General features: G+C 37.9%; 1 protein-coding gene across 3 annotated transcripts in view; it reads left to right on the top strand.

The window, feature by feature from the left end:
- The window catches only part of DCTD (dCMP deaminase), a 65,368-nt gene that overhangs the window by 12,797 nt on the left and 30,532 nt on the right, over positions 1-22,039 (top strand). Inside the window, exons 1-3 of one of the 3 annotated variants that reach the window (XM_069855939.1) lie at positions 13,824-13,842; positions 18,497-18,607; positions 20,085-20,178. The gene's annotated coding sequence lies outside the window, so the exon portion shown is untranslated. Of the gene's footprint in view, positions 1-13,823; positions 13,843-18,496; positions 18,608-20,084; positions 20,179-22,039 lie in introns of those variants that run through there. The other 2 variants (XM_069855938.1, XM_069855940.1) reach the window with 2 other exon arrangements.

Genomic DNA, 22,039 nt, shown 5'->3' with positions numbered 1-22,039 from the left:
AAACCTCAAAAGCACATATACGCACACTTAGAGTCCATATTGCCACATGAAAGATTAATGCTTTTTTTGTATATAATTTTAAGAGATCTTGTTTGATATATCAATGTAAATGAAGAAAAGCAAAAACAGAGAAAACTCATCTGCTGTAGTGAACACGGAGTGCTGCTTCTGCCTTTTATCTTAGAAGGCAAGAAAGACAAAGTAGTGCACGCTGCCTTTTAATGCAGTGGAGGCTCTTGCCAGTCATTTTGTTTAATCTCCATCCTCAGTATTTCACATCTGTGAAATACACTTCTCCAGCAATCTCATTTTAATAATATATTCTAATCCATTAAACTCACTCTGGTGAGCTTGCAGTGAACCATGGTATTTCCAAATCAAAGTAAAATCAAAGGCCTTAAACCAGACTGCAGTGCTAAAATTCTTTTTCATATCCCTTCACTTTATTTACAAAGGATTCATACATTCAAATATACCAGATCATCATGACAGAATAATTATGATGTCTTGTCATGTAATATTTTTTGAAACAATGTCAAATACTGAACTGAAGGACCTGCAGAAAACTAAGATATAGTGAAAAAACCCAAAGCCAAACAATGATGGATGAAAGACAACCCGTAATGAGTGTGTCAAAACTGTTTTCTCTGCTGCTTTACCTGACAGTTGATATTTTTGCAGCATGAAGTGAAGCCTAGTTAGTCCAATGATTTAAGCCCTCAACATGACCCCTGTGCTAAACGCCATCTAGGCAGGTATAGGGTAAGCACTGTCAATTCCAGGGTATGACAGGGCTTCTAACCTCTGCAAAGCCTTGCTTTTTCTGGACAACACTGGGAGATAATCTACATGGATTGTTACACATGATTTCTGAGATGTAAGAGTGTCTCAAAGTATAGCTAGGCTTATTCGTATTTTTAATCTGTGTACCTGTATAAGCAAATTGTTCTGGGACAAGTCACAGGAGCAGACTCTCTTGAAAGCAAACATGTAGCAGGTAGGATGAAAACTACATTGCTAAAGTAAGGAAGGATAATGGAATACCAAACGAAATAGAAAAAATAATGTTTAGGGTTGCCTTCATACGATTGCAGGCAACCCAAAGAGATGAATGTTAGTAACTGTTGAATTTTTATTTTAAACAAGGCAAGCAGGTGATTTTTGCATCCTCTTCAAATATTGGATTTTAATTAAAGTGCTCTATACATAGCAGAATTAAGTATAGGTGTAGAAAAGAGGTAAACATTTCCGTCAGAATTCTTCACTCTTCTGTTTTATGAGATGTGATTAAATCTCATCTTGCACAAGGGGAAAAGACTATTTCTGTTTTGCAAATGTACATAATATGATCAAATAACTTCTTAGTCTCCTCTTTGGTAAATTATCACTGTAAAGCTCACTTTTCAGTTCCTTAATAATTTTAATTTCTCTTCTCTGACTTCATTCTAATTAAAGGAGATCTTTCTTCAGTCTGAATATCAGAAATAACTCCCTAGCAATAGTCACGCTAAAGCCAAATATAGGGATATGTGGCATCTATCCACTTCTGCTGTAATTTCCACATTTTTTTTTGGCTATAGATTGGATTAACTCCTTCTGCCACAGAAGGACTGGGACTTGTGTCCAAGGATTGCTACTGTGACTGCAGCTCTTCTTTTATAACAGGGATTCCCAGGATTAAAGCCACAGCTCTCCAAAGATGACCTGCATTCTTGTTCCCAGATATATAATTTCATATTTTGCCTGTTGAAACCTATATTGTTTACTTTTAGCCATCATATTCCAAAAAACTAATGCCTGTCCCAGTGCCATCACGCTTGCTTTTTCATAATTTACTGTCAGCTCAGGAAGTATATTTTATCAGCATTGTTTATTAGGACTTAGCATGCCTGTTCCCCAGCTACAAGACAAAAGTATTTCTTGAGCATGTCTGTTTTTTTCTGCATTATTTCTAATTCTGTTGTTGCTATCCATGAATGAACCAATACCACTGGTGATATCAGAAGGTGAGAAGCTAAACTACACAAAGTCAAAATGCAAGACTGAAGGTAAACCTGTCTTTTTCAGCTCTGATGTCATGAAAATTAGTTTGTGGAAGTTGTCATAGAATTTAAGGGTTTCTAAACAAGGATTTGTGTATACTTTTATTTTACCAGAGTCCATTTTGATTTAATTAATGTAGCATTAAAAATAAAAAAGGGAATATTTTTCTTTTGTTGCAATTTTTAGTGTAAGCTTAATACGATCTCTTTATCTTAAAATTTATAAACTTTCTCCCAAAAGCCCACACCATTTCCTTTAATTTTTAAAAAAATAAGAGCTAATACTTATAATGATAACAACAAAAATATCATTAAAGACCTTACTTCAGCACTACTGCTCTTGCTTTATGTCATTGGTACTTTATTTCACAATGTGTAATTTTAGACTAACTGCAAAATAATTTGGACAACCTTTTATTAGCTAGTCTGGAATAGTTTTGTAAAGATGCAGTAATTATGTTTTTATAAGGTAAATTTGCAAACCAAGAAAACACACTCAAAAGCCCTTGGGCTTACAGCAATTCGGTAATTTTAAGTTTCTTCTGCTAAGGATGCATTTGACGTTTTAACAAGTCTGTGAACACTTTTCATTTCACATCTATTCCTCGATGGCCCTTCCCATTTCCAGCCCTGAACCCTGCCACCTTTCCAAAAAACACTCAGTCACCTTTCCTTTAGGGGCAGCTCGACAAATTGATGCAGTGATAAAGGTTTATCGCTCCTGCTGCTGCTCTGACCCTCCCCATCTGCCTGAAGTGCTATAGTCAGAGCACAGAAATGGACATAACCTGTGTGGCTATCATCTTTTGGACATTTTCCTGCCATGAAATTGCAATTTATGGCTCAAATTAATGAACACATATGACCACGTCCCCCAGGACTGCTTGAGAGGGACCTTTTTGAGCTGTTTGGTCTGTGACATTGGAAAGCAGCAAACACCTTTGGTTTCTGTAGGAGCAACACCTGGACCTCTCCATCCTGCTTGGAGCACCAGAGACTGCATGAGGTATTTTCTCTCCTGGACTATGGAAATGGACAGCTTCTGCCTCAGCAGCCAGGCTGCATTGCTTTTCTGATTGGGCCAGACTGATCGCATCTTCATCCTGCTGCCTTCAGCACAGTTTTAAGCAGGGAGGATGCTGGCATGCCTCTCTCCTCTCAGCAAAGCAGATTAATAGGACTTTTCAATTCTGGGCCCCTCGCTACAAGAAGGATGTTGAGGCTCTGGAGCGAGTCCAGAGAAGAGCAACAAAGCTGGTGAAGGGGCTGGAGAACAGGCCTTATGAGGAGCAGCTGAGAGAGCTGGGGTTGTTTAGCCTCGAGAAGAGAAGGCTGAGGGGAGACCTCATTGCTCTCTACAACTATCTGAAAGGAGGTTGTAGAGAGGAGGGTGCTGGCCTCTTCTCCCAAGTGACAGGGGACAGGACAAGGGGGAATGGCCTTAAGCTCCAGCAGGGGAGGTTCAGACTGGATATCAGGAAAAAAGTTTTCACGGAAAGGTTCATCGGGCACTGGCAGAGGCTGCCCAGGGAGGTGGTTGAGTCACCTTCCCTGGAGGTGTTTAAAAGACGGGTACATGAGGTGCTCAGGGACATGGTTTAGCGGCAGATAAGAATGGTTAGACTAGATGATCTAAGAGGTCTTTTTCAACATAGTGATTCTATGATGCTATGATTCTATTGCTCAAGGTTTCATGTTTTCTACAGCTACAGGCAGACATTACAACAGGTATTAGGCATACCAAGATCTACTTTCAAACTTCTTTTCAAACCCCTAGCCCAGGTGCTTGACAAATACAAATTTCCATCTGATAATTTTAAATTCATAATAATATGACTCTGGAAGGCTCTGAAAGCAAGTTTGTGTGTAAAATATATGTAGAAAGGGGATGAATCAGAACGAATTATGTTAAAGTATTAATTATAATACTAGTATTAAAAATCAACATGTTCATATTATTATAACCAGATTTATATTATTAAGTGCAGAGGGGAAATAAGTGTCATAAACAGGTGGACCAAAGGTTCCTCCTGGCAGGATAAAACCACGTGGACCAAAAGATAGGCTTGAGGCACTTTAACAATTCAATCTTTCTAACTACCTATGCATAAAAGATTCAAATCTGTTTGCATGCTTAGGTTTTAAAATAACATGTAGATAACAGGCCACATATGTACAGGTGCAGTAGAGCGTTTGGAAGAGGTGAACTTTGTAAAAGCTGAATCTTGGAAGCTTAGCAAAATACAACTTTAAGTTAAATAGCAAAAATAATGGTATGTATATATATGTATAATTTGACAATACATTAGGTTTTGCTCTTCTCTGCTAAGAATGATGCCTTTAATCTCTTGCTTCCTCTGAACATTTATTTGACAAACATAACCACGATTTTTTTCATCAATATTACAAAAATTGTGCCTCAAATAAAAATATTGTTGTCATGGGACAAAACTTTAGATAGTATATGCAGAAGTTACAGGAGCATCCAGAAATTCATATTTTGTAGCCATTTTCATTAGGGAAAAACTTTATTAACAGTTAGCATTTTTTTACTCAGCAAAGTGCTTTCAAAACGTTTGCTAATTAAAACCTTTATATCTTCTAGACAGTAAAAGTGCCTTTTCCAACCTGCAACAGCTATGTAACTTATTAGTACTTTAGTAATAAAGTCAGATAAACCTTTGATTTAATAATTAGCATTAATAGAGTGCTTTCTGCCTTCAAAGCACTTTGGAAACATTAACTAATTAATTCTTGCAACTCTCCTGTAATTTGGGAAAGCAAGTATATTCATATATGTTTGCGTATGGTTTACGGAAGAAAGAATTATCTCAGGCTGTGGTGGGGTGACCCTGGCTGGACACCGGGTGCTGACCAAAGCCACTCCATCACTCCCCATTCTCAGCTGGACAAGGGAAAGAAAATATAACAAAGGGCCTGTGGGTTGAGGGTGTATCATTCACCAATTACTGTCACAGGTAAAATGGACTTGACTTGGGGAAAATTAATTTAATTTATTACCAATCAAATCAAAGTAGAGTAATGAGAAATAAAACTGAACCTTAAAACACCTTCCTCCCCACCCCTCCCAATTTTCCCTACTTCCTCCCTCCAAGTGGCACAGAAGGGTGGGGAATGGGGCTTGTGGTCAGTTCATCATATGTTGTTTCTGCTGCTACTTCCTTCTCAGGTGAAGGACTCTTGTCCTCTTCTCATGCTCCAGTGTGGGTTCCCCATGGGGTCAGGAGTCCCACCAGCAAACTGCCCCAGCAGCATGGGCTGCAGGTGGGTATCTGCTCCACTGTGGACTTCCATGGGCTGCAGAGGGAAAGCCTGCCTCACCATGGTCCTCACCACAGGCCACAGCGGGAATCTCTGCTTCCACGCATGGGGCACCTCCTCCTTCTCCTTCTTCACTGACCTTGCTATCTGCAGAGTCGTTTCTTATGTATTCTCACTCTTCTCTTTTCTGACTGCCCCTGCACAGGTTTTTGCCTGCTTCTTAAGTATGTTATTGCAGAGATGCTACCACCATCGCTGATGGGCTCAACCTTAGCCAGCAATGAGTTTGTCTTGGAGCTGGCTGGTATTTGCTCTATCGGACACGGGTGAATTTTGCTAGCGGCTTCTCATAGAAGCTACCCCTGTAGCCTGCCAGCTACCAAAACCTTGCCATGGGAACACAATACATAGATGTTTTATGAAACAGAGAATTAGGACATATAAATAAAGTTATTCACTTAAGTCCACAAAGATGGAAATGTTGTCAGAGTAGGAACTAAAGTTAAATTATCCTCTTTATCCTCTTCTGTATTCCAGTCACTTGATTCTTTCACTCATTTTCTCTGGAGGTGTCCAGTCAGGTCTGCCAAAGCAAAGCAAAGCAAAGCTTTGGATTCGTAGCAAGTCTCTCTGTCTTCTCTTTACCCAGAGCCTCAGGACACTCACCTGTGGTACCTGCATACCTCAGGGACACGTGTGGCATGCACAGTTCACACAACAGCTTTGCCTGTGCATGGTGGCCACAGACTTGTGGCCATTGGATGAGGAGGCGGCTGCAGCAAAGGGTTGTGGTGGGTCCTCTGCTTGTTGCTCCCGGCCTCTGCGCCACACATGGTCAGTCACATCCAACAAAGCAGATGTGTGAGTCTGGGAACAGGCAACGGGTGATACACAGAAGCCTCAGTGGCAGGGCAGGCGCAGCAGAGGACCCAAGTGTTCAACTTAATATGTCTCTCCCACAGATGCTCCTCTGGGCTCTCTGACCTCACTAATGAACTCTGCCCACTCTTGTCTACCTGGTCTTATCTCTGTCTGGCCATCACCACAATATGAAGGCAAAATGAAAAAGAAAAAAAAGCTACCCTGCTGACAGCTTGCTTTATTTCTGCCTTGAGTACAACCTGCTACAAGTATTTATTGTTGTGAAACAGGAACACTGTTTGTTCCCTCTCTTTCCTATGGGTGTACTGATTTGTTGCCTACAATAATGCAGCTTTCCTGCCTGCTGCAAGCCATGTAGCTACTGTGTTGTACAGCATTTTAGCCACATGATAGATATGTACTTGGGCGTACACGGTAGGTGGAATGAAAGGAGTATGAACTGCAAGAAGGCTGTGCCATGGCCCTGGTGGTATCAGAGGAAAAAGAAGAGGAATTTGGAGTATTTCGACTCAGCAAAGCAAGTAAGCTCTCTAGACTCACAGGCTTTAGGAAATTTCCTGAAATTAAGATACTTTTTTTTACAGCAAAGACCATTAGCAAGATTTCAAAATGAATTACTTGTTTTCAGTGTATTTAAGAATACCATCAGGTACAAAGCACCAATTATTTATCATTCTTTGGTTTTGCTTAAAGTTAGGAATTAATATTACAGTGTAAGTTGTTGTGTATTTTTCTAAGTGTATTTTTGTTTGAGTCATAAAATAGTAAACCAGAAATTGATTGTATCACTGTTGTGTATCAGTTTCTCTTGAACCAACATTTAAAAAATCCAGGAAACTTCAGGACGTTTTTAATAGTTCAACCTAGCCAAGTTTTCATATGTAATGGTGTCTTCTTCAAGCAAGAGAAACAGAGTGAAACAGCAAGAGAGAGATACCTGCTAATGCACACTTCATCACCACATTCGGGTTAGCCATACAATTAAATAATGTAGAAGGTTTGTAAAGATTACAGAATTAGGGGCTAAGCATTCCTCCATAATCAGCTGTTGGTGAAGTATTGAAGTTGCTTTTTGTGATTCTGTTTCTGTAAGCTGAGTGTGTCAAATGGAGACTACTAGTAAACAGAACAGTGCTGCATTTTGTATTTGGTGTGCCAAGCACTATTTCTCTATGGAGATGAACAGATTTTTTTTAATTTGCTATTTTATTGTATTTATAATTAGCCGTCTGGAAAAAAAAAGTTCTCTTTTAGCATCTGCAGTGATGCATTGATTCTTTCATTACAGCAAATACACATGACCCCCGGTGTTCAACTGTAAACAATAATAGTTACTGGCTTCATTAGGAAACTAGCAGATGGCTTATAAGTTCTCATGGTAGCTTTTATCCATTTGAGGCTTGCAGTCTGCAAATGTTTGTCTTTTAAACAGGATAAAACAATGTAAAAGGGACTCTGTGCTGTGTTTTTTATTAGTAGCAATTCATTTGTATTTCAGATTTGAATCTGAGCATCTGAGTGCACTGTCAACTTTTCCTGGCTGCAGGTTAAACACTCTCTGGGCTTTGCCTCTGCGGTATTTTCTGTACCAGAAGAAATGAAGTCAAATACCCCTTCTGGAGTTTTGACAGAGCAGTATTTCTCTTAGTAGGGCCCATGTTACACACCCAACCGCCTTTGCCTTGCCTTGCCTTGCCTTGCCTTGCCTTCCTTCCCTTTCCCAAATCAAGTGGAGCCCCCTTTCAGCACAGAGGCAGCACTGCCTCTAGTCTATCCTACGTGGGCTGGTGGTCTGACCATGGAAATCCTTAGTGCCATTTTGTCATTCAAAAACATTATTTACATAGCTAAGTTTTTGTGTACAGTTTTGGAATACTTGATAAATAACAGCTCATTTACTGCTGCCACCAGTCTGGTACCCAGACTATGATGAACTTCAGGATGCTTCCCAGATAGGCAGCTGCAATGACTGTCAAGTGTAACCACTGCATTTGTTACCTTGCTGGGCATAGCTATCTGAAGACTAGTTAATCTTTTATATTAAATATGTTGTTAAATGCCTTCAGTTCTCTTTGAAAACATGGACATGTGGTGGTGCAAACTCCCTCAAACCGTTGCACTGCTATATTTCAACTAGATCGGCACATGGAGGACCCATATAGTTCATGTTCATTATTGGCTGCTCATGATTTCTCCACTCTAAGGCATAAACATTTGACTGATTGATTTTTATATAAATATAGACGCCTCTTCAGATAGAAATCAGATATTTGTTTCAGAAGGAACCACCAAAACTTGGACACTTGCATAGGAAAAGTCATGTTTTGAGGGCTTAAATGACTGTCTGAGCCTTGTGTCATTATTGTGCAGTGAGGGCATTTAGTATCAAATTAGACAGCTTTTTTTTGAGTAAACGGTTATCTAGTGAATCTTTAGGTTTTCATATTGTATTTTCATGTTCTGTGTTTAGTTTTAAAGTTCAAATGGAGGGACATCTGTATGTCCTAGAAGAGTTATTGGAATTTTGCTTTAAGAGCATATATTTTCAATTTTATTTCTTTTCTGTTTTATTAAAAAAAATATTTGCATAAAAAACTTACTTTCTTCTAAGCACATCTGCTCTTGTTTCTACCTCACCTGGAGATCTAACTCTTTGCATGTGACATCTTCAATAAGGAATAAGCAGCAGGAGCAGATGAGCTTTCAAGAAATAAAGACCTATTTTCATGCAAATGTATCAGTAATTAAAAATAATGGGAGGGGAAAAAAGGTAACTCAATATGCAATATCTTCAAATTTAATTTGAAGTATAATAGTTTTAAACTTTTCCTTAAGAACTCCTAGGCTCTTTAAGTGGTTTAGTTTTGAGAACAGTAATAACAGTCATTCAGATTAATGGGTTAGTTCTTCTTACCAAAAGATACTTTTAAGATAATTTTGAGGGTAATAGTAAGAAGTTCTGAAGTTCTTTTTCCTGTGGTTTGAAATAAAGTTAGTTAAATTCCTAAGTAAACTGGACTTTCATTCAGTTCTGTGGATGAAGAATAGATGTATTCAAAACACCTATTACAAGCTCCACATGACTTCCACTGTAGAAAGCATGCCAAGCTGCACCTTCAACATTTACAGTTGCTTCATTAACGATCTCACCTTTCCTGAAGAAAGCATTTTACTGAAAATAGAAGACTGCTTTTTTATGAAGTTTTACCATTCCTTATTAATTACTTCAAAGCTTACAAGATCAGGAAAATAATTTGTGGAAGTAATGTGTCCTACAATCCCATCCTTTTAAAACCACTCCAGAAATCAAGAGAGATTTAACTTATACTGGTTTGGTTTGATTCTGTTCGGTTCGGTTCTGTTCTATTCTGTTCTGTTCTGTTCTATTCTCTGTCTACATTAAAACAGAGTTTGAGATCTTGAGCATTCTTGATTCTCATGACACACAAAGAGACAAGCACACAATTCACAATAAAATAACATCATTGCCTAAGCATTGGACCTAGTTCTGTTTGTTTTCAAAACCGTTTAGGTTGCAGGATCGGAATGCATAAACAGCTTCTGCCATTTTACCCTGTGCTATTTAAATTCATTACTCAGTATATACAAGTAGTCACAACTCCCAGACGATAGGTGCACATTTGTTGATTAGAATAAATTTATTTCGGATGGATTTGGAAAAGCTGAGCACTACACACATACATACACAGAGACATATATAAACAATGGAAAGCTGCATAAGTTAGACCCCACAGAATAAAGAAGTGAGGTATAGATGATTTATTGATTACAGCTTACATTTAGATGAGGAGATGCAGGAGCTGATAAATAATGTAAATATTTTAAAATTCTGTCAGTGATAATCTAAAGGGAATATTGTGATTTTCAGTAATACTTGGAAAAATTAATTCACTAATACTTGCAACTAGAATTTCTTGTACAAGAGTCTGAGGTCCAGTCCGTGGACTTCACAGGGATTTAGTAATGCCCTATCCATGCCAGCTATAATAATTCTTTCTTCCTTCACATTTATGGCTTGGTTTTGGGTTTTTGGTGTTTGTTTTTTTCTTTCCTTAGAGGAGGGAGGTGGACCACAAGAATAAAGTGACACAGCTCTATGGAAAACCAATACTGTAAATGCTATGTATAGGACCTACCACTACATCTCAGTGCTTCAAATTTCAGTGGAATTAATAAATGGAGGCTAGTAGAGGTCTAGTGTAGCTATGATGGGTATGGTAACCCATACTCCATTACTTTGTTCCTGGATAAGATTTACTTAAATATTTTAGCTTCATTTTCATGCAAACTATTGGAACCTCATCACAGGTTTGCCCAGCTGGTGCCTTAGGCAGCTATACCAAGTGTTTGAATTTCCCGTGATAATGAACAATTAAAGCTAACTGAAAGCGCCCATATTTTTATGATTGATTTAGCAGTTGATTGTCTCTCAAGATTAATGATTCCCATGCGCTCAGAAAATAATGTTGTTAGTTGATGCCCGAAGCCATATTATTTCTGTTGCAGACATCACGGATGAAGCATCATTTTTGTCAATTATGATTTTAGGGCATGGAACAGATTGTTCATAAAAGAATATAAAATACAGTTTTCAAGACCACCATATAGACTATAGCTGATGAGCATTTAGTTATAAATGAGCTACCAATAAGTACATTTGATATATTAATTCTTCTCCATATAATAAGATAAAGCAAGGAACTTGCAGTAAGTCCTTTTTTTTACAATACAATCATAGAATTGCTTCAATTTCTGCTTCTACCTTAATTTCACTTGCACAGCTTCATTCACTCTACTCCTATTAAAAACATTATTATATTTCTTCAAATGTATTAGAAAGACTTATATAAAAATTCTGTATATCTTCAAAGCTTGGTAAAAGAAGCAATTAAATGTAAAATTGTCCAGAACAGGATCCCAAGAAACTATTCTCAAATTCATTGGACTTACTTCTATTCATCATTGCACTCAGAAAGAGTAGGATTAATATCACTGATGCTAGCTGTGCTAACAGCAGATTGCTCTGTTTCGCATGTTCTATGAAAACTGGTCACTAGTATTGCAAAATTGAGCATTCAAAAGTTAGAAATTTACAATATTATGAAAAGAAGCATTAGGAGATTGCTTTAAGGATGAAGAGTAGGGATAATTTGCATCTTCATGCATGGATACAAAATCTAGAAATCTATCAAAGATGGATATCTCAATGTCTTTGAGAGAAAATTCTTTATCAAAATGTTAGATATGACATAAAGATCTAAGATTTGTCAGAGTTTGATGACATGTTTATATTACTGTCACCTAGTAAGATGATGAAAACACCTGATTTATGTTTAGAATTACGCAAGAATAGCCACAGTCTAACTTAAGAGAATCATAAAAGAAAACCATGAACACTCTACCCTGATTTAGAAAGACTTAATAACACAGAGGATCTATAAAAGACGACATAGAACAGACCAGCATGGCAGAGATTAGTTCATTGCCTTGCTGTGAGAAGGATTCAGATGAATCAAGGACAAGGCTTATTTTCTTCTCAGTACCTCTTCTGTAGCACAAAAACCTCTGAGAAAGGATCCCCAATAGGCATCTGACATCAGCAGGAAGGCAGGCTCTACATAGTGAAGGTTAGAACTCACTGTGTAAAAAGACCTGTTCTGTTCTATTCTATCCTCATGCTGCACTTACCATCTTACTATTTTAATACCTTCAAATAATGGTATGTGATGACTATCCTTATTTAACCTCTGGCACAAGAATACTAGGGTAATATTCAGGCATCTTTTGGCTTTGCTTTGCTGAGAAGGGGTCTGTTTTATGGATTAGCTGGTCTTGCACATGAAACAGAGGGCAGTGACTCTGTGTGATAGTCTTTTCTTTCTGCAGTAATTGATTTTATATTTTTTTCTTCCCTCAACCCTCAGTCCCTCTGGAATTTTGTCATACAGGTAGATGTTATCCCGATAAGGCTGACCAACAACTCTGTCAAGCCATAACCACACGTTCTTCATCCTCCAGCTTTCAGTTAGTTTGGCTCGAGTTTGCAGTGTACTGAGATCCGAGATCTTCAGACTTCTATCTATGAAAAAGCAATATAGAGAGTGAAGAGTGAGTTTTATGTGTCCAGAATTGACTCTGATTCTCAGAAGATGAGTTGCAGGTTAGAGATTCTGGAGAGCTGCAGGTTTCATACTGCTTTGCTGTAATTCTAGAATGAATAACAAAGCAAGATCATCATCTAGCCTAGTTCAACAAAGACAACTGCCTGAGAGTAAGCATTAGTCCCAGATGCAAAGATGTAAGAATCTACAGTCCCTAATTATGGACTGAGTTGGCCACTTATGGGTTTGGTTTCAGTCAGGGTAGACTTGGTGCCTCTGTGAGCTCTTGAAGTAACATCACTTCTTTACTGAGTTTCAGCCAAATATGTATTTGTGAGGTGCTGTTGTCAAACAAATAAGCCATCTTGATACTAGTGAGTATGGTCAGAGGCAATGAAATGTAGCTTGCGTTTATTGCCTTAATCTTGTCTAATGTTCTCCTAAAGGCTACGTTTGGAAAAAAGGCAGGTGGGAGACTAAACCTGAATGTGACTTACATAAATGGAGGATTTAGTAGCAATAGCACTGCTTCCACTTACTGTTCTTGAGTAGCACCTTTGGGAGGAGGGGTAACTCACACTCCAACACTCAAAGTGCAAGGATACCTGCAGCAGTGATGAATGTAGCATATACTGCACTGGTTAGAGAGTGTAGTAATGCAGAACATCGCTTAATGCTTAATATATTCACTTTTGAAACACAGTGTGATAAATCCCTCTTTCTTCCCAAAAGTATCACAGCAGTCTTCCAACAAGTCCTCTACCTTTATACCTCCTTCTGATTTCCTGAGAATGACTGGAAAATTCTCAGAGAAAGAGAAAAAAATAATTTTGCAACTCTGTCAGTCACTAATGTGTCTGCTGGCAAAATTGCCAGTTCACTACACAGAGATAGCCAAACAAGTAAACTGTTGGAAGGAACTGTTGATCTGTGTCTTGCTAGGACAGATTCAAACAAATAGTCTAGATTTCAATTCTTTTCACGCTCCTTTGTGCTATGAGCCTGGATTTAGCATTCCCCAGCTTCTGCGTATAATTTTTGTCCTTTCTAGCTACTGCCAGATATTCAATGGCTAACTGTAATTATGCAGTATTTTGCATTCTTACCAAACAGCTTGAATGTAATTTAATATAATCATTTATGTAATTACCTGATGTTTTAAAATTTGTATTGAACACTGCTGATCTTTGACATGATCAGTACAGCCTATAATTTAGGGCATATTTTTGAATCTTCCTTATGCTTACTTTCATATGTTTTAAATTTAAATTTAAATTTAAATTTTAAACTTCAATGGCATATACTTATCCACTTTTTTTCCTTTCAGTTTGAACTATATTTTCTTCCTTTCTGTTCATGACCAGTTGGTGCCTGTATTCCTGACATATCACATTGCACACCTTGTAGCTCAGTCAGTTTTCCAGTTCATTAGTATGATAAAGATGAGGATCATAGAATTATTAAGGTTGGAAAAGACCTCTTAACATCATCAAGTCCAACTGTCAGCATATCTTGTTGAGTATTACTTCCTTATCTTCCTCCCCTATTCATTAATAATGAATTTGGTACTGGGTTAAAACCTTCCTTGGAATCTAAGTGAATACGTGTACTTCTTTACTCTTGTTTGCTTTTGTTGTCATTTCCTCAAATAAATTTAATTAGTTTGGTATGCATCATTTCCATTTTGCTAATCTTCATGCCAAAATATTAAAAATTCTATTTGTACGGAAGGTCTGGGCAGTTTAACAAAATAAAAATGTTCCTCTTGTATTTTTAGATACATGTTGTAATGCCATAAGCAATATCTAACTCTTTATTGACAGTACATAAAGCAACGTATTTGGTACTGTACCCAATGCAAAAATACATTTTCACATAAAAGAAAGTAACTACAGCCTAACAGAGAACAAAGTAGATTCCATCATGAAATACTTTAAAATGTCATGAAACCTATATTTTACACACAAAAATCTGCCAATCAAGTTTTTACATCAGTTATAGTTTCATAAAGTACCCTAGGGTGTGACTCTAGCAATGTGAAGACAACAAAAGAAATATGAGTGCAAAAATGTCACAAACACATTAAATCTAAAAAGCACCTATTAAATTTGATGGAAGAAGTATTACTGTTCCAACCTATTAGGCTGTTATATATTTAGAACTGGAATTCCTTTAAAATTCCTTGCCGCTGAAACCCCTGTGAATTCAACAGGGATTCATGGTGAAAAGAAGTCTGATTTGAGACTTTTGCCATATAGTGTTCTTTCGACTTCACTGAAAATTTTGTGGGCACATTAAAGGCAATATAGACTTTTGATAATAATTGTTTTTTTCTCACACACTTCATGCTTTATTTATTGATATGAATTTTAAATAATGAGAAAAAAAAGAAACAGAAATATGTGAGCATCTTCTCTTTGGGCTGCATGAAATCAGAAGAACAAAGCCTGAGTTTGTGACTCTCCATGCAGAGAGAGCATAGTTGTGTTCCATATGCAAAGCATCGTCTCATAAACTTGACCACTACAGACAACTTTGCATATTGGTAGTCAGACTCTACCTTAGAGGACTGGTTCTTTAGCCAATCAAGTTACTTAATGCTTTTACCACAGTGGCTGTGTGGATAATGGATGTGTCCTGCTATTGCTTCTTGAGGTTTTCTGGCCCCTGCTGACTGCCCATCATAACAATTGATCTCTTGGACTGCACAAGCTCCTGAACCACACTAGCTATAGTTGTAACTGTGGGGCCAAATTGTGAAGTGACAGAGTTGACATCTCCCTCTACATAATATTGGACCAGGGCATATTCTTCCTGGCATATTCCCTTTCACTCCTTTCAAAGATGAGACATAATTTGTATTGTATGTTTAGGGACTTTACCAGTCTCTGTGACTTCAGCAATTCTTTACAACAAACTTTGTCCCTCTAACCATTAATTTTGTGCTATCAGCAATACACACTGTCGTCTCATTATTGACTCCCCTTCCAAAGCAATTTATGAATACACTGAAGAACACAACCTCAGACCACAGTGAATCTCCACTTGTGACCTCCTCCACTATGAAAACTGACAATTTACTCTGATGCTCTCTTTTTTATCTTTTAAATAACTATTTATCCATGCAAGAAGCTTCTCTTTTATCACCTTATTGTTTAGATATGTTCAGGATTGCCTAGCTTAATGTTCTTCATGAGGAACCTCTTAAAGCCTTCCCTCCACTCTCACGGAGTTCCAGTTCTTACTGTCAGTCCCACCATCCCTGTCAGCATTGTATTGAAACAAACCTCATTCAGCTCAGGTTTAAATGCAGCAAAAAGAGTAATATAGCAGATATTGTCTTGCAATTTACCTGTGATGGGTCTTTTTTTTTCTTTTCTAGATATTTTCTTCCCTGTTGAATCAAGAAGCACACTCTTTTCAACTACCTTTTCTGAACTTTGTCAAAGGCTAATGCTAGGCTTAGGCTGAAGCCTCGTTGCATGTTTAAGGCCCCTTAATGTGTAATGTTCTCCCTGGGAATGTCCAGGACACCTACCCTGAACTTTCTTGGAGTCCTTTTTCTACTATCAGTCTCATCAGCCCCTGTGAGCTTTCCAAACCTTAACCCTGTTCCTCAGGACTAGCCCTAACGCGAGGCTGGATCTGTATTGTATTCAAATCCTGCTCTGGGCTAAAGGAATCATGCCTTAAAGGAGGAGGCAGAAATGTACTGTTAGTCCCATTAATGTTTTAACAATCTAATGGTACAAATCACCCTATTAATACAGAAATAAATTAACAATACAGCTAAAATTGGTATATATAAACTTCTTCATTTTCACTCTGTTTCTCCAGTGCTGTGCTTACCTTTTGCGTGTCCCACTGGCTCTGAAGGCTGGCAACTTCTATTTTCCTTAAAAAGATTGCATCCAAAATAGAGGTGTTACGAGTCATTGGCCTGCTGTGTCCTTTGCTGGAGAGAGTTTGATGTTCACAGTAGGAGTTTCCTTCCCCTCTGTTGTGGGGACTGCTGGGGTTTTCTTTACTGCAGCCTGCATCCTTCTCATTGGTAAAGTCTAAAATCTGCAGCCTCCTATAGTCTCTTCAAATGTAAAGAGCCACTGTTACAATGGGGTAGTTAGGCTTTTACCATATAAAGTATCCACAGACGAAGCTCAACTCAGTTAGGCACTATCCACTTGACCACTAGACAACTGTCATGCACTGAAGAAAACCCAAATTGGCTCCAGTCAAGACAAGCCTAGATAGACCCTGAGACCCTGCAATGTCAGGTCACTACAGAGTCTCTGGCCTTCTGCTACTATTGGGAAAATCCTATTTACTGAGCTACATCAGAATGTACTGAAAAGAATAACAGAGTGAACAGCACCTCATTTTACCAGTAAGAGGTCTTTGCTTTTCTGGGCCTCTTCCTCCATCTGGGAACAAAAGCCACACTCTTTCCAATTACTTTTCCTCAGTCTTGCCTCAAGGCTAATGCCAGGCCAGGCTGAACACACTTAGGGTACCCTCTCATAATGTTCTTCCTGTAAATACCCCAGAGTTCTGCCTTGCACTTGCTCAGTGGTCTTTTTTTCCTACCTTCAGTTTCACTATCCCAGTAGACGCTCCGGTTTAGCAAACACTAATTCTGACCTGAACTCAAGTCTTTTGGAAATCAAAGTGCACTGTATAAACATCATTATGCCTGTATTATCCATATCCCTTTTGGCTCCTTTGAAAAGCTTTTATCAGAACTGTGAAGTGGCACTTTCCTCAACAGAATGCTAACTCTTCCCAAATAAATCAGATTCATCCATGTGTCTCCCAGTTCTGTTCCTTGTCATGGTTTTGTCCAATACATGTCAAACTTGTGTTCCTAACATTCCCCAGATTTTCTTTGGAACCTTTTTAAAGAATTGATGTCACATTTGCTGCCTTCCAGAGAAAAAAAGGCAATTTTAAGCAATAGGTTACATCCTGCTGTGAGTAATTCAGCTCTTTCATTCTTGAGTTCCTTTAGAAATTTAGAGTGAATACTATACAGTCCTGCTGATCTTCACTTTATCTATTTATTCCATAATCTCTTCTATGGTAATTTCAATTTCAGACTGATCTTCAGATGAGTCCCCCACCAAGAAGGGTCTTGTTTTGGAATCTTCCCAGTTCCTTCCACAGTGAACACTAATGCAAAGAGTTCACTTAGCTTCCCTGCAATGACATTGTGCTCTCTGTGTATTCTTTTATGCCCTGAAAACCAACTAGCCTTACAGGTTCTGGCATATTTCCTGTTCCTGATGTGTTTTATAGAGAAAAGGATTAATAATTTGGATTCCTTTGTTAGTTATTCTTCAATGCTTTTTGGTCTGCCTTGCAATGTTTTCACATTTAACCTAGCCAGAGTTTGTAATTCTTTCTCCTTATGTCATCTGAACATGACTTCAGCATTTCCAAATATGTTTTTTTGCTTCCAACAACCTCACTTACCCTGCTGGTTGGTTACACCAGCTTCCTTTTGCCCTTTCTGAAGTCTTCATTAAAGGAAAGTATGTATTTCTACTAAAACATCCTTAAACAGATTCCTTGGTACCTGTAGAGAGTTGAGAATCTGAGCTGCTCTTTCCTTCCTTATAACAAACTTCTTCTTTCCTACTACATTACTCTTTTTTTGAACTAAACCAAAACTGTAGAGAAGTGCCTGGGTGCAAGGCCCTAGCTCTTCTTTGACTACTCTATGTGTTTTTGAAGGAGATTCCTGGCAGGGTTCCCTTCCTCAAAGCTGGGTCTGTAGAGAACAAAAAAAAAGAAAACGTGGGGAGATGGGGAGATATGGGGGGATATGTGCTGTTCTAGGACCTTTATTGTTCTTACCCGCCCTTGCTTTTTCCCCCTACTCCTTTGGATAATTAATTGATGCAGCTGGCCTTTCATTTTTACCACTGTTGGTTTCAGTGAACAGTTGTGCCTTTTTGTACTTTTGTGTCACTCTTACTGAAATGTTGGGACCATAGCAGTGAGGAGTGACTGGGCTCCTCTGACATCATATCTGGAATGACGGCGGTAATCAGTGTTGCTTTGCACAGTAAGGCTATAGGTAGTCACATGTGCCTCGAGCTTGCCAGCTAAAGCAACAGGGACAAGTCTTCACTGCATCTGCACAGTGACCTAAGCTGTTCGCACACACAGGATCAGCAGAAATCAGTTGGGATGACTGCAGTGAATGATTACAAGATTGTGCAGAAGGCAGGTGTACAGCTTTCCTCTCATCAGCCTCACAAGGGACCTTGGATGCCTTGGGTAACGTAATCGTCAGTCAGGCTCCTAGGAAGGTCAACTGCTCGGGGTGATAACCTGCTTGTCTGAAGTGTACTATACCTTTGGGTACAGGGGAACTGATCATCTGGTCTGGGAAATCTGTATCCTGGCTAAGAAAACGGCATTCAAAATCAATGATTTTTCAAAATAATGAAGTGTAAAACTAGTAACATTGGGATTCTTCTCACTTCCTTTCTATGGTACTTTTTCAGACTTCTAAAGTTCTTTACAACTAATATTTCTCTGCAACCCACTTCAGAAACTTTTTGAAGAGCTGAGGAAAAGCTGAAGAGATTTCAGCTGAAAGCTGAAATCCATAAGTTAGAACTTTTCTCCATGCCATGATACTTTCAAGTGATGGAACCTTGTGTGAAAATGGAAAGCTTGGGTCCTGCCTAACACTTTGATTTTATGTATATGTGTATATATACACACACACACATATATATGTATGCAAATGTGAAAACAAACATGTAGGATTAACCCGTTCTGACATATTCTAAATTTGGGATCAAAGAAGGAAGCTTGTCACAGTGGGCTTCCACAGAAACTGGGGAGATAAAATTCCTGAGGCTTTGATCAGCTTTGGCTGATCCTGAGCTGTCATTCAGTGGTTTATATCCCTGGAATATATAGTCATGGTTACAGTATGTTCCTCCTTTAGTATGCACAGATCTCTGCTCTGCAGAAAGTAAAGGATTTTAAGCTCTTTTGTAAGATCAAAAATAAAGATTAAGATCTTGCACAGCATAAATACTTTTTTTATTTATTTGTCCTCTAGCAGTGAGGCACCAGTATTATGGATGGGATTTCTTCTTTACTTGCTGTATCTCCTTTCCAGCACTATCCATTTCTAGCTATAGCTATCTTACTTATTTTTGTTCTGTGCATTAGTATTTGTCAGCGGGTGGTCATGAGTACAACAGAAATTCTGTGCAAGCAGTCGGTGCTTCTGACAGGGTTTTCTTGGTCCTGCTGCTGTTGAATCATCAGGGGAATAGAGCAGAAAAACATTCTTAGAAAGCAGTGTTTGGTGCCAAATGGAAACAGAAGACTACCTCCATCAAGAAACCTTTCTTTACTGGGCACCTCATGCACTACAACTAGCTAAATATAAATAGCTTTATTAGTATTTCTTACAGCTTCAGGCTTGGAGAATAAAAGCATTAGCTCTTATGGACCATAGTAGTTCTCATATAATCTGCAGCTCATTTCAGGATCCATCATCTTTCATTCGTCAGCTCAGAAAAATTGACAAACTCAATCCAATGTCTGTTATTGACTGCAAAAGCCACTATTTTCCTGGTAATTATCTTAGTTCCTGCCACAAGACTGAATTTAAATGCATAATTCAAATTCTTTTGAAGTTATATGAGTCTTGGCTGTTTCATTCCTCTGCATTATGCTTGACAAATTTAGGTCCTATTTAACATTTCTAATTATTTTTTTTATCTTCAAGGATATTATACTTGTCAAGCTGTTCCATAAATACGTAATTTTGGGGAAGAGTTTACTCATGGAAGCATATTGTCATCTTCACACAAGGAGAAATTGTGAGTCATCTCCCTTCCCTAATAAGTTAAGATTTGACTTTATTTGCCTTGTGATTTCAGAGGCTTTCAGATTCACTTAGTTCACTTTTAAAAAGTAGTTAAAATTCACTTTTTTATCTACGAAGTCTAGAAAGAATGTTTCTCTGTAAATGCTATCTCATATCTTCACGCTGGCATTTACTGGCTCAACCTTTATGTAAACCGTCAACAATCAGAAGATTGGAAATAAAATAATCAAAATAATAAAAAAAGAGCTTTGATAAACCAGTGGTATGGGTAGTGACTGAGAGAACAAAAGCAGTTAATGTTTGATAAATTGTACTTTAAAGTATATCTGGATCTGCATTTCTTTGTAAAATTAAAGGTTAAACCATATAATGATGATTCTCTTATCTGGGAATCAGAATAACGTCAGAGAGGCTGCTCTGACATCAAGAGACTGAAAAAGAGACTTTTTTTTAATTACGTAAAATCTAGAAATATATTCTAAACATGGTAAACATTAGCCAGTCCTTAAGGTGAACTTTAATTGGATACGAATTGAATTTTAAATGTATCTTGAAATTGAAATGTAGGCTTGGAAAACACAGAAGTGTTCAATCACTCCTGCAAATAAGTGAGGCAGATGACATGATGTCCTTGTCAGCTTAGACTAGGACAAAGCACAAGACAGTAAAAAACTGTGTGTGTTAATATAGTGTATATTTATGCTAACATATAGCAGACACATAACATTTATAATGGACAATTATAAACTAGTGATAACTAACATTATTTTTTACACTTTTAAAACAAGGTTTTGAAAAGGGACTTTAACTCAATAAAATTTTTACTTTGCCTCTGTAGTTGGCCTGTGATTGTAATCATAAATGCTTGGATATCAATGAGCATTATTCTCCTAACTAATAAAAGGTTAAGCAATGTAAAGGGGAATAACCTGAATTGGGGTCAGAGTTCCAGACAATTTTTTGCAGCTGATTTCTGCAAATGAGTCACTAAGGAATTTATCTTGGAAGCATAGGAAATACTACAGACTACACAATTCTAAGGCTCTGGCGTGCTACTGCCCGCCTGTTGAAGTGAATGTAACCATTGTATGAGATACCCTAATGAAACAAAACATCTGTGCATGTAGTTTCTTCCCATGCTCTAGGCAATTTATGTTTGTTTTATATCCTGAATTATGAGAGTTTATATCCCTCATACATTTCAATACTATCTAACATAACTCTTGCTATTCTTGTTATTCATTTAAAGCACAATCTTTCCTTTTAAGTCCTATTTGGCTCTTAGAGGTTTCTAAGATGTCTTTCAGACATGAATTTACAGATTAATTATGTATCAAGAAAATGCTTCCTTTTGTCATTGTATGTGTCATTTTTTCGTTTCTCTGTGTCTTGTTTCATGAAAAAGGGTAAATAAAGACAAAGATTTTACCTAGTCACAAACATTATATACGTCAGTTAAGGCAGTACGTCATCTTATCTTCAGTTTCCCCTAACATGGAAGCATCTAACTGCCTTTGCTCCCTTTCTTTGTACTGTCTCCCCTTCTGTTGTATCTTTTCAATTCCTGGTAACAAGAATACTGAATACAGTGTTTACGAGATGCTAATGGAAATGTCTCATCTTACAGTGTTTCAGAATAGCACAGCAAACACAAAAATCCAGTTTAGTTTTATTTTTAAGAAAGTTGTTCAGATAATGTGAATTTCACCATATGTCTTGGCCAACAAATCTAATTCTTGGGATTCTTCTCAGGACTGCATTTATGTGCAATTGTCCACTAGAGAGCAGGCTGAGACCAACAAACCCATTTTGTTCTTGTCATAAACTGACTTTGAACCCAGGTGTCTTAATGT

This window comes from Phaenicophaeus curvirostris, chromosome 4 (assembly GCF_032191515.1).
Source record: "Phaenicophaeus curvirostris isolate KB17595 chromosome 4, BPBGC_Pcur_1.0, whole genome shotgun sequence".
NCBI lineage: Eukaryota > Metazoa > Chordata > Aves > Cuculiformes > Cuculidae > Phaenicophaeus > Phaenicophaeus curvirostris.
This window is presented reverse-complemented; position numbering and strand designations above follow the sequence as displayed.